General features: G+C 45.4%; 1 pseudogene across 1 annotated transcript; it reads left to right on the top strand.

The window, feature by feature from the left end:
* The first annotated feature begins 220 nt into the window (after positions 1-220).
* Positions 221-3,374, top strand: LOC309658288 (voltage-dependent calcium channel gamma-like subunit pseudogene; annotated as a pseudogene). The gene is made up of 2 exons: positions 221-225; positions 919-3,374. The product of its transcript is annotated as a voltage-dependent calcium channel gamma-like subunit pseudogene (transcript).
* The last annotated feature ends 9,399 nt before the right edge of the window (positions 3,375-12,773 follow it).

Genomic DNA, 12,773 nt, shown 5'->3' with positions numbered 1-12,773 from the left:
CTTCCACTGTCCTGTCCACGTGAAGTCAGGGTGTGTTCATTTCCCTGCATCCATGAGCGACAATATGCACAGAGCACTGCCAACAAGGGCAGCTCACCTGAGCCTCTGGCATTCAGAGTTTTGATTGGGCCTCCACTGGGTAGGCATGATTGATTGATTTATTGATTGATGACTGATTGGTCAATGGATACTGTGTGACCCAAAACCCGCATCCTAAGTCATGCGGTTGGTCTTTCTGGTATGGCCAGCTCCCATCCTAAATCACATTGTTACTGAGCGGAGCTGTGTGAGGGAGCCGGGCAGGAGCACACGGCCAAGCCCCCGCACAGGATGACAGCCCTTGGTAGCGTGCAGAGTGATGCAAGGTGTTTGTTTGAAGAGCTGACCCCGGGACTTCCCTGGTGGCGCAGTGGTTAAGAGTCCGCCTGCCAATGCAGGGGACACGGGTTCGAGCCCTGGTCTGGGAAGATCCCACATGCCACGGAGCAACTAAGCCCGTGTGCCACTACTGAGCCTGCGCTCTAGAGCCCACGAGCCACAACTACTGAGCCCACGTGCCACAACTACTGAAGCCCGTGCACCTGGAGCCTGTGCTCCGCAACAAGAGAAGACACCGCAATGAGAATTCCGCACACCACCATGAAGAATAGCCCCGGCTCGCAGCAACTGGAGAAAGCCCGCATGCAGCAATGAAGACCCAACACAGCCAAAAATAAATAAACAAATAAAAATTAAAAAAAAAAAAAGAAAAAAAAAAAAAAAAAAAAAGAGCTTACCCCTTCCCACCCCTCTCCTCAGGCATGAGGCTCTGCAAAGGGAAGTCAGCACCCTGGCAGGACCACTGCCCTGTGGGTGAGCTTCCTTTAGTGGACGTATCGCACCAGCTCGCCTCATCTCCCGACTGGACGGTCCTTGAAGGCTTTGCCTGCAAGCCCAGAGGCTGCTGGCCCAAAGGAGGCCCCACCGGTCCTTCTCTGAATCCTTCATCCGGGCCCTCATCATCTTGTGTGCCCCTCTGTCTGTGGTCCTCTCCTCCATCTCCATCTGGGATGACCACTGGCTCCTGGCCGACAACTGCCTCTTCCGGCTGTGGTGCTTCTGCACCGCCTCCAACCAGACTGGGCTGCACTATCTCCAAGACCTGAGTCAGGCCCACATGCCCAGGCTGGCCTCAGGCATGGCCGTGGCCCACAGCGTGGCCACCTTGGCCGTGGGGGTTGCCATCTTGGCCCTGGAGCTCCTCATGGTGTCCCAGGTGTATGAGGACCCCCATTCATGCCGCGAGTGGGCCATGGGCCCCGCCCTCTTCCTTGTCCCGTTCATCCTCTCCTTCGGGGGCCTCCTGAGCTTCCTGATCCTTCTCAGGAACCAGGTCACGCTCATCGGCCTCACCCTGATGTTCTGGGGCAAGTTCATGGCCTCCTTCCTCTTTTTCCTGAACGCCATCAACAGCATCACCCACTTCAACAGCGTCACCCATCCGTGGGGCTTGCCTACAAAATTTTAGGCCCCCCTCTGAGAATATCGAATGCTGCCAGAAAGTGTGGTCAAGATGGCACTTTTCCAACGTGTGACATTAAAACTGCCACCTCTTAGCCTTTGGCTGGTTGGGCCAGTGGCCCTGGGGCCTTTGCAGCTGGTCCCACAACCCTGGGGTGCAGCTGGCTCGGTGCCACCAGCTGCACCGGCTTAGCCAAGTTATTAGGATGTTGATTTTACAAGAAGAAACATATTTTTAAGAAAAATCACATTGTTACTATCTGGCTAGTCCCAGACCCCCCCCAGGCAAACAAAGATTACCATCCAGAAGGTGAGAGCAAAGCTCAGACCTCTTTTTGGCAAGGTTAAGTTTCATTTTACTTTTCCAACTTCACTGAGATATAATTGACACATAACATTGTGTCGGTTCAAGGTGTATGTGTCGATCTGACACATTTATAAATTGTAAAATGATTACCACCATAGTATTAGCTACCACCTGCATCCCATCACATAGTTATCATTTCTTTTTTATGGTGAGAACACTTAAGATCTACTCTCTTAGTAACATTCAAGGATATGATAGAGTATTATTGGCTACAATTACCAAGCTGTGTATTAGATCCCCAAACTTGCTAATCTTATAACTGGGAGTTTGTACCCTTTGACCAATACCTCCCCACCCCCAGCCCCTGGTAACTGTTAAATTCTTTATTACATACAAGGTCAGCCTGGAAAAGAGGTGACTTCTGCATCTTAGAAGATCCAAGAAGAGCCACCTTGCCTATACGCACACTTATAGTCTGAGCAGCCTGGAGCCGGTAGGTTGACTTAGAATAAACAGAGCTACCACTTATTGAAGATTTCCTACGTGCACAGGCTCAACCGTTTCCGTGCATTATCTCACCTAACCTTCCCACCTTTTCCACAAGGAAGAAATATGCATGGCCTCATTTTATCTATAAGAAAACCAAGGCAAGGAGAGGTTTATCACTCACCCACCACACACAGCTGGTAAGGGGCTGAGTCTAGGATTTGGACACAGGTCTAGGTGACATCTAAGTCCACACTCTCTGCTACCTGCCTCTTATATTCTAAAATCACGGGGTTCGATTCAATTGTGAAAATTAATGAAAGAAGGGAAACCTCACTAAAATGGAGTTGGAAGCCAAAACGGGGAGCTCTCATAAGGGTACCTCTCCATCAATACCGATTCCCAATGGGAAGAGACATACCTTGCATCTCCAGCAGGAAATGAACTACTTTACTACCTGCAGCAGGAGGAAGAAAGATTTTCTCCTCCACTGAAAACAGCTGGGCCAATGAGAGACTGACACAACTCAGCCAATGAAAAGCCACTATTCTTTGAACTCCCAGTTTCCTCCAATGGACTTTTTGTTTATAACAGCCCCTCCCAACTTCCCCTTCTCTATAAAAGTTTCCTCTCCTTCCCTTTACCTGACTTGCCCGTGGTTTACCATAGTTGCAATTCTTTGCTGCTTCCCAATAAACCCATTTTGCTGGTAAAATAACTGACTGTTTTGTTGTTTCAGATTAACCAAATATATTGAGTTCAAATTCTGGGCTCAGCCACTTACGGGCTGTGTGACCTTGGTCAGGTCAGGGATCCTCTCTGAGTCTCAGTTTCCTTATTGACAGCAGTTAGAATGCCCCCTCAGTGCCCCCTCCCTCCCTTTGGCCTCCTGACTCTGTCGAGATTATTCACCTGACTCGCCCACAAGGCTAGGGACTGCTGGAGGGAAGAATCGCGACCTATGTGTTCATCCAGCTCCCACCGCCACCTGCCACGCTGCCTGGCTCAGAGGAGGCGTCTGTAAATGCTTGCTGTTATTGAAGTACATTGGAGCGTGCCCCGGAAAGACCAGACACGAATCCTGCTGGGAACCTGGTCGCACCTCAAGTGGAAAACACAGACCGTAACCCTCAGGGACCTGGCTGGCTTTAGGCCAATGTCTCGACTTGCAGTGTGGCCTTAGGCAAGGACATAACTCCTTTGGCTCTGCTTTTCCCATTAGTAAAATAAGGAAGTAGGACTAAACCATTGGACAGTTAAAGCCTGTTCTCCTATCTCGGCTGAAAGGCCCTCAGGACCTCTGGTCCGGGTCCTCACAGAGGAAATGTCTGTGACGGTCTTTTTGAGAATGCCTTCTTCTCTCTGGTCTTGATGGCCTGTTCCTCCTCCTACTGTGTCCCGTCACACACATGCACGCATGCATACATGCATACAAGGCACACACATGCAGACACACGGTGATGCATACAATGGACTGTCACTCAATATCCATCCACCCCTCCTCTCTGGACCTGCCTTAGTGCAGGAACTAGAAAGCTGAAAACACTTCTCAGACGCCCTTTCACTTAGAGCTAGAGTTCTGCATGCGACTTAGCTTCAGACAATTGGAGACACTTACATGACCTTTGGAAGGTGGAAGTGAGTTTCCGCAGACAAGCATTGTCTGCAGATGTTTGGTTTTTTTTCCTGTGGCCATTTCCAGCTTGTGGGCACCAGGTTCAGGTGGGGTGAGAGGTGGGGCTGGGCTGTGCAGATGCTGGTGGTGAGTCTGCTGGGAGTGCCCATCCACTGTGACAGGCAGTGGTGGCAGCCGGGGCTCCCTGATCCTGGTGGCTTCAGCACGGGTGGTGAGGGTCTGGAGTCAGGGGCAGCTCTCTTGAAATACTCAGGTCTCCTGATTGTTTATAATACATAACACTCTGTAATGGATTCCTTTCTGTTTAGCTAGAATACTTACTTTCTGTTCTCTGCACCTAAATCCTTCAAGTCTTAGCTCAGCTGTCCTGACCCCCAAGCTAGACCGAGTCCTCTGTTAGGTGCTTCCCATTCTCCAGTTACACCTGATATTCGACCAATGTCTATTCTCTCAGAGCCTGGACGAATTCACATCCTCTCATCAGATATTTAATGGGCATGTGTAGGCTCTGTTCTTGGTGCTGGAGATAACAGCCTTTCATAGTGTGAAAATTAATAAAGGAAACCTCACTGCAATGAAGTCCGGAGGCCAGAAGAGGAAGCTCTCAAAGTACCACTCCAGGTCAATTACAGACCCCAACAGAATGATATTCAACAGGGAAGAATCATCAGTTACAAGCCCCAACAGGAAAAGATGTACCTTGCATCTCCTACAAGAAATCAACTACCCTAGCAACTCAGTCAATGAGAAACCATCATCACCCTGAACTCTCACTTTTATCCAATGGACTTTGGTTCAAAACAACCCCTTCCAACTTCCTCCTTTATCTCTATAAGATAAAGTTCCTTTCCTTTGTTTGTTGGACTTGCCTGTGGTTTTTGCTGTGGCTTGCTTGTCTGGACTTGCAATGCTCTGCTCTTCCCAAATAAACCCACTTTTGCTGGTAAAATAGCTGACTGTTTTATTTTTAAAGTCAACAATGTGACAGCACAAAGTAGGGGCTCAGTAAATATTAAAGAAACACAAACAGTTCAGCAAGTTAATAAATCAGGTAATTTCAGATAATGAAAAGCATTATGAAAATAGAAAAGAGTAAAGGAATGGATGGATAGTTCGAAAGCTATCTTTCCAACTGTCTATACATTTCCTGAGCCAGGGTTAGGAAGGAGCTAGGGGAAGCCTCTTTGAGGGGGTGACATTTGAGCTGAGACCTGAAGGAGAAGAAGCCAGGCGTAGGAGGGTCTGGGGAAGAGAATTCCAAGCAAGTGTAGAGGCCCTGAGGTTAGAGGGAGCTTGGAGTGTTTGAGGAACAGCCGTCAGGACAGTGTGGCTGGAGCAGAGTGATTTGGGGCGGTGGTGGGGTGGGGAGGGAAAACATAGGCTGAGTCACATCAGTTAGGGCCTTGGAGGCCATGCTAAGGAGTTGAATTTTATTCTGAGTACAGTGAGAGGCTGTTAGAGGCCCTGAAGCAGGGACATGATGTGACTGGTTTATGTTTTATTATTTTTTTTAGATTTTGGTTTTTTTAAAGGAACTAATTTTTTTTTAATTTTAAATTTATTTATTTTTGGCTGTGTTGGGTCTCCGTTGCTGTGCGTGGGCTTTCTCTCTAGTTGCAGTGAGCGAGGGCTACTCTTCGTTGTGGTGTGTGGGCTTCTCATTGCGGTGGCTTCTCTTGTTGCAGAGCACGGGCTCTAAGAGGCGCGTGGGCTTCAGTAGTTGTGGCACGTGGCCTCAGTAGTTGTGGCTCGCGTGCTCTAGAGCGCAGGTTCAGTAGTTGTGGCGCACAGGCTCAGTTGCTCCGTGGCATGTGGGATCTTCCGGACCAGGGCTCAAACCCGTGTCTCCTGCATTGGCAGGTGGATTCTTATTTATTTATTTATTTATTTATTTATTTATTTGCTTCTACCTCTTAATTTTACACTTTATTTATTTATTTATTTATTTTTGGCTGTGTTGGGTCTTCGTTTCTGTGCGTGGGCTTTCTCTAGTTGCGGCGAGTGGGGGCCACTCTTCATCGCGGTACGCGGGCCTCTCACCGTCGCGGCCTCTCTTGTTGCGGAGCACAGGCTCCAGACGCACAGGCTCAATATTTGTGGCTCACGGGCCTAGTTGCTCTGCGGCATGTGGGATCTTCCCAGACCAGGGCTCGAACCCGTGTCCCCTGCATCGGCCGGCAGATTCTCAACCACTGCGCCACCAGGGAAGCCCTGGCAGGTGGATTCTTAACCACTGTGCCACCAGGGAAGTCCCTGGTTTATGTTTTAAAAGACAGTATGATGTCAGGGGGTAGGAGAAGGTCAGAGTGGGATCAGGGTGACCATTTGGGAGGTGACCATAGTAGACAGGGAAGGAGGTGACTGACTAGTGTGACAGCCCAGGAGATGGTGCAATGTGAGCTGAGCTGGGACATTTTTTGGAGGTAAAACCAGTAAAATTTGCTGATGGGTTAGACATGGGGGTGTGAATAAAAGAGAAGAATCAGGGATGAGCCCTGGCTTTTGGCCTGAGCAACTGGGTGAATGTTATCTATCGCAATGCGGACAACTGGAGTTGGATTCGGAGAGGAGAGGTCATCAGATTTCTGTTTGGGATGTTAGAACATCCAAGGGGAGCTACTGAGAGCCTGCATAGTTCAGGGGTTGAGAGCAAGGGCTCTGGAGCCAGACTGGCTGGGCTGGATTTCTGGCCTTTTAGTAACTGTATGGCCAAGTTACTTTAATCTACTTTAAACCAATGCCTTAATTTTATCATCTGTAAAATGAGAATAATTATGGTACTCATTTCATAGGATTAATGAGGATGAAATGAGTGAATTTATGTACAGCGCTTGGGACAAGTGTGCATTATATGTGTTGTTGTTATGATTATGATGAGGCCAAGCCAGCAGTTAGATATAAGAGTCTCGAGCTTAGGAGAGACGCCAGGGCTGAAGCCATTGACTTATAAAGGATACATGTACAATTACTTGACTGGATGATTCTTCCTGGGGGAGAATACAAAAAACTACATGGACATGCATGTTGTTGTATTCACCACTGTATCCCCAGTACCTCACACAGTCTGCATATAATAGGTGCTCAATGAACGTGTGTTGAGTGGGTACGTTTCCCTTGGCAGAAGGCTCCTCTAATGGCCAGACTGACCATGTCTGACCATGTCTGTCTCCCAGATGGAGTCCCCACCACCCTTGTGCCCTTTCACTGCTATATTCCCAGGGCTCAGCACGGGGCCTGGCACAATAAGCCCTCAATAAGTACTAGTAGTAGTTGGAAGAGTAAAAGGATACCTACAGGTGTGCCTAGCTCAGGGGTGAACACAGAGTAGGTCTGACCTTGGAACCTGTGCATGAACGTGACTGTTGGCACTTGGCAGCCGTGCCGGCCCATTCTGTGTTCTCACTGGGTTCCTGGGCTCTGAGCTCGGGAAGTAGATGTTCCAGACTCTTTTACGGGCAAGATTATGGGTACAGTTCAGAGTGTCCTGAAGAAACGTGCTCACATGACATTTAGAAGGTAGAAGAGGGTAGAATCCATCTTTCCTTCTTTGGCAGCCATGATAGATGTGTGGGCTTCTGCAGATGTAAGTTTTTACAGCAGCTGGATGATTCCATCCCCCATCCCCCTGCCCGTCTCCGGCCTCGGGACTGCAGGACAGCACTGACTGCAATGTGGGCCAGGATTTCCTATAGTTTCTCGACTCCAGGTGGCAGCAACAACATTCTAACTCTTCATATCTAGCTACACTGTGACTCTTGACCCTAGAAGCTGGTGGCATCTCCTGACTTTACCCCTGATACCTTCTTTGCAAACACCTAATTCCCTGTGTTAAATTCCTTCCTGCTTGAAATTCCTAGAGTGGCTTTTGTTTTCTTGATGGAACTCTGGTTGATACAGCAACCTTCAGGGAGGGACAGGGTTGTGTTGCAGAAAGAGCTGGGACTCTGGAGCCAGGCAAGACTGGATTTTCATCCAGGCTTGTCCACTTTTTTAGCCGTGTAAGCTTGGGCAAGTCACTTTGTCATCCTTTGCCTCAGTTTCTCCTTCTCTAAAATGGATATAAAATTAAGTAGTTAATAATCATCATTTATTAAGTATATAACATGAAACAAGCACTTTTCTAAAGGCTTTGAATATATTAACTCATTGCATGTTCCTTAATAATCCCATGGTCAGATTTTAGATATTTAAGACAAAATTTTAAAATTGAGGTAAATTAACAGGAAATTAACAATTTTAAGGTATACCCTCCAGTGTCATTTCATACATTCACAACGTTGTTCAAGCATCACCTTTACCTAGTTCCAGAATACTTTCATTTCCCCAAAAGGAAACCCCGTACCCATTAAGCAGTCACTCTTCATTCCCTCCTCCCCTCAGCCCTTGGCCACCACTAATCTGCTCTTTGTCTCTATGAATTTACCTATTCTGGACATTGCATATAAATGGAATATGCGACCTTTTGTGTCTGGCTTCTTTCACTTAGCGTAATGTTGTTGAGGTTCATCCATGTTGTAGCAGGTGTCAGTACTTCATTCCTTTTTACAGCTGAATGATATTCCAGGGTATGGATACACCACATTTTGTTTACGAATATTTGGGTCGTTTCCACTTTTTAACTATTATGAGTAATGTTGCTATGAGCATTCATGTACAAGTGTTTGTTTGAATACCTGTTTTCATATCTCTTGGGTATATACACACATAGAAGCAGGTGCTAAAATTGTGTGTTTGTGAATGTGTGGATGTCCCACCCTGATATGAGGCTACACCATGCCACTGGCTGCCCAGAGAGAGAGGGCAGAACACCATGGCCTCCTGTACCAACTCTCCTCTGGGCAGTAAGCCAGAATGTGCACTGGGTAAGTCTCTTCTCTGAGTTCAATCCCAAGATCTTAACTAGTGCCTGGAGACAGGCCAGCCTGAGCCATGACCTCATCTGATTGTACTGTTTATGCTTCTCTGAGAACTCTTAAGATCACTCACCACAGTCTGAGTAAGATGCCTCCACCCAGCTAAGAGTCTTTAGAACATTCAGTAACCAAGGCAGGACAACTGATCCACTCCCTAGTCGGTGCATAATGACTACAGGTGAATAAGGTGACTTTGGACACATTTCTTGAAGAAATGGAGACTCAGTTTCCTCTCCTGTACAATGGCAATAATAATGCCTTCTTCCTCCATTCACTCACTCACGCTGTTCATTCATTCATTCACCAACTATGTATTGTGCACCTATGCTGTGCCTGGCCTTGTTCCAGGCGCTGAGGACACAATGGTCAGCAGCAGGCATCGTGCCCACCATCCCGGGGCTGATAGTCCAGTGGAGGAGATGGACATAAACCCAATAGCCACACAAACACACGTGAAGTTGTAAATGTGTCAAGAGCTATGATGGAAAGGTAGCCAGAGCTAGGAGCTTCCATAGCAAGAAGATTCAACCTGCCTGGAAAGGGATGGATGGCTTCACTGAGGAAGTGCTACTTGAGCTGATGTCTGAAGCAGGAGTGTAGTGGTATCACGCGATCTTTTTTATTTTGGCCGCACCACGCGGCATGCGGGATCTTGGTTCCTCGACCAGGGATCGAACCTGGGCCCCCTGCAGTGGAAGCACAGAGTCCTAACCACTGGATGGCCAGGGAAGTCCCAGTATCACATGTTCTTAATTTACATTTCCCTGATGACCAGTGATGTTGGGCACTGTTTTATATGTTTACTGGACAGTTGAATATCCTTTTGTGTGTGTGCGTGTGCGTGTGTGTGTGAAGTGCTTATTTAACTTATTTCCCCCAGCTTTATTGAGGTATGATTGGCAAATGAAATTGTAATGTATTTAAAGTATACATCTGATAAAGTGATGGTTGATATACATATGGTACATTTGGTAATATATATCAGTACATTTGGTGAAGTGGTGATCTGATATACATATACACTGTAAAACTATTCCCACAATTAAGTTTTTGAACCCATTCATCACCTCATAGAGTTCCTTTTGGGGGGGGAGGGGGGGATGAGAATGCTTAAGAGCTGCTCTCTTAGCAAATTTCAAGTGTATAAGACAGTATTATTAACCATAGTCACCATGCCATACATGCCATACATTAGTGTACATTAGATCCTCAGAACTTATTCATCTTATAACTGAAAGTTTGTTCTTTTTGACCAGTCATTCCTAATTTCTCCTGTCCCCCAACCCCTAACAATCACCATTGTACTCTGTTTTTATGAGTTTGACTTTTTTATTTTTAGATTTTATATGTCAGTAATACCGTACCACACAATATTTGTCTTTTTCTGTCTGGCTTATTATACTTAACACAGTGACATCCAATTTTTTTCACATTGTTACAGATGGCAAGATATCCTTCTTTTTAAAGGCTGAATAATATTCCACTGTATATCTGTTGAACTCTATTGTCCATTTTTAAATTGGGTCATCTTGTAGACGCTTCTTGAGAAGTGCGTCCTTTTATTGACATACGTTTTGCAAATATATTTTGCAAATATCTTCACCAATCTCTGTCTTATCTTTTCACTCCCTTACTGTTGTCTTCTGATGAACAGTAGTTCTTAATTTTAATGGAATCTGATTTATTATTTTTTTCTTTTACGATGCTTATTTTGCCCTGCTTATGAAACTTTTGCCTCCCCCAAGGTCAGAAATATATTCTTTAATTTTTTCTTCTGGAAACTTTGTTGTGCTACTTTTCATAGTTAGGTCTATGCTCAAACTCATATGATCACTGCTATTATTTGTCTTATCAACCTTTACTCTTCCTTCAGAATCTAGTTCCATCACTGGCTTTTCTTTGGAACACTGTGACCGCTCTAGACTTATTTAAAATGCAGTTATATCACTGAACACATTGTGTTTCAATCAGGATTCAGTTGCATGCTGGCTAGTCTAAGCAGGAAGGAATTTTTCAAGGTGTTAAGTGGCTCACAGAATGATTGGGTGAGCTGAAGAAACAGGTTCCAGTTCGAATTTTCAAGAACAACTCCCAGAACTCGACAATCAAGAGCACGGCTCTAATTAGAAAGATTAGGTTCCAGAATCACATCACTGCCACAGCTAAGAAGCTGCTACTAATGTACCAAGCCATGCCTGCTACAATCCTTGGTAGCAGAATGAATGAGTGTCCAGTCTTATTCTTAATGTCTACTAAGCAAGGGAAACCACATCGTTACTAACTGTGCTTCAGAAAAACCAAATGTCTCCACAATTGTGTTGCTAGCAGAAATGGCAAAAGCAACGGGAAGATGGCCTCCATCTCGCTTCCATTTTCCTAAATCTGGTGTGAGTGAATCTGATTGCCCTTTACATAAATCCCCTGAGTCCTGGCTGCCAGGGGCCCTGGGAGAGCACACTGGAAGGAGGGTGCTGACCCAGTGTATCCATCACACACAGTATTGTGATACGCGTGCTCTTTTCTGTCTTTCTTACTGGAAGGGATGTGTTCCAGGAGGGCAGGGTTCTATTAACCTGCGTGTATGCCCAGTGACTAGGTATAGTGTAGGGGCTGGTTAAATGTTTGTTGTATGAATTAATTAAATGTGTTTCTGCTTATTGTCTGTATGTCATTTAGGATACTTTTAGTTATAGCCAACTGAACAGCCAATTCAAATTTGTTTAAAAAAAATAAAGAGAGTCTATTTGTTCATGTAATTAAGAAAGTCAGAAGTAGACTGGCAGCAGGTGAGGCTTGATCAAGCTGCCCAACAATGTCACCAAGGGCCTAATTTCTTGTCATCTCACTGATCTGATTTCTTTCTCCAATGTTGGTTTCATTTTTTTCTGTTCTCGTGGGTTTTATTTTCTAGTGAAGATGAACAGATGATTTTATTTTATTTTTATTTTTTTAAAGATGTATTTATTTATTTTTGGCAGTGTTGGATCTTAGTTGCGGTGCACGGGCTTCTCTCTAGTTGTGGCGTGTGGGTTTTCTCTCTCTAGTTGTGGAGTGCAGGCTCCAGGGCACGTGGGCTCTGTAGTTTGCAGCATGTGGGCTCTCTAGTTGAGGAGCTCGAGCTCAGTAGTTGTGGTGCGCGGGCTTAGTTGCCCCACAGCATGTGGAATCTTAGTTCCCTGACCAGGGATCGAGCCGGCACCCCCTGCATTGCAAGGTGGATTCTTTACTGCTGGACCACCAGGGAAGTCCCAGATGATTTTAAAATATGGACTATATAGTGTATTAAAAGCTGAGACATGCTCTGAATAATAAATAAAAGAGGAATAAAATAATAAATAATGAATCAAACTTAAAAAAAACAGGATTGGAGGGCGGGCCAGCCAGTGGTTCTTAACCTCTTCTGTGCCATGGGCCTCTGACAGTCTGGTGAAGCTTAAGGACTCCTTCTCAGAATGTTTTAAATGCACAAAATAAAATATATAAGACTACAAAGGTAACCAATTATATTAAAATAATGAATAAGCAAACTTATGATGGGGTAATATATGTATTTTTATAGATACTTAATATAATAAGATATTTTAAATACCAACAAGTCAAAGCTTTAATTTTATTTTAAAATGACACATCAACATGAGACAGTTGTTACCCAGTTTTAATAAGAACATTAAACAGTGAGGTGAACTTTGACTTACCTCCTTCCACTTGTTGATCAACAAACTATGTAGGGAAAGGAGCTTGGAAAGCAATTAACATACCTGGGTCACTGGTATGAGACCATGAGACATAACTGTTTGGTGGTTGAACATATGCTAGGCACAGAGTTGCCTAATATTGGCTGGCAATGTTGCAGAAGCATCGGATGAGAACATTTTGATCACATGTATTCAGCAGCAAATTTAATAATTACTCTAATTTAGAAGTAATAATG

Source organism: Balaenoptera physalus, assembly GCF_965194825.1.
Source record: "Balaenoptera physalus genome assembly, chromosome: 1".
NCBI lineage: Eukaryota > Metazoa > Chordata > Mammalia > Artiodactyla > Balaenopteridae > Balaenoptera > Balaenoptera physalus.
This window is presented reverse-complemented; position numbering and strand designations above follow the sequence as displayed.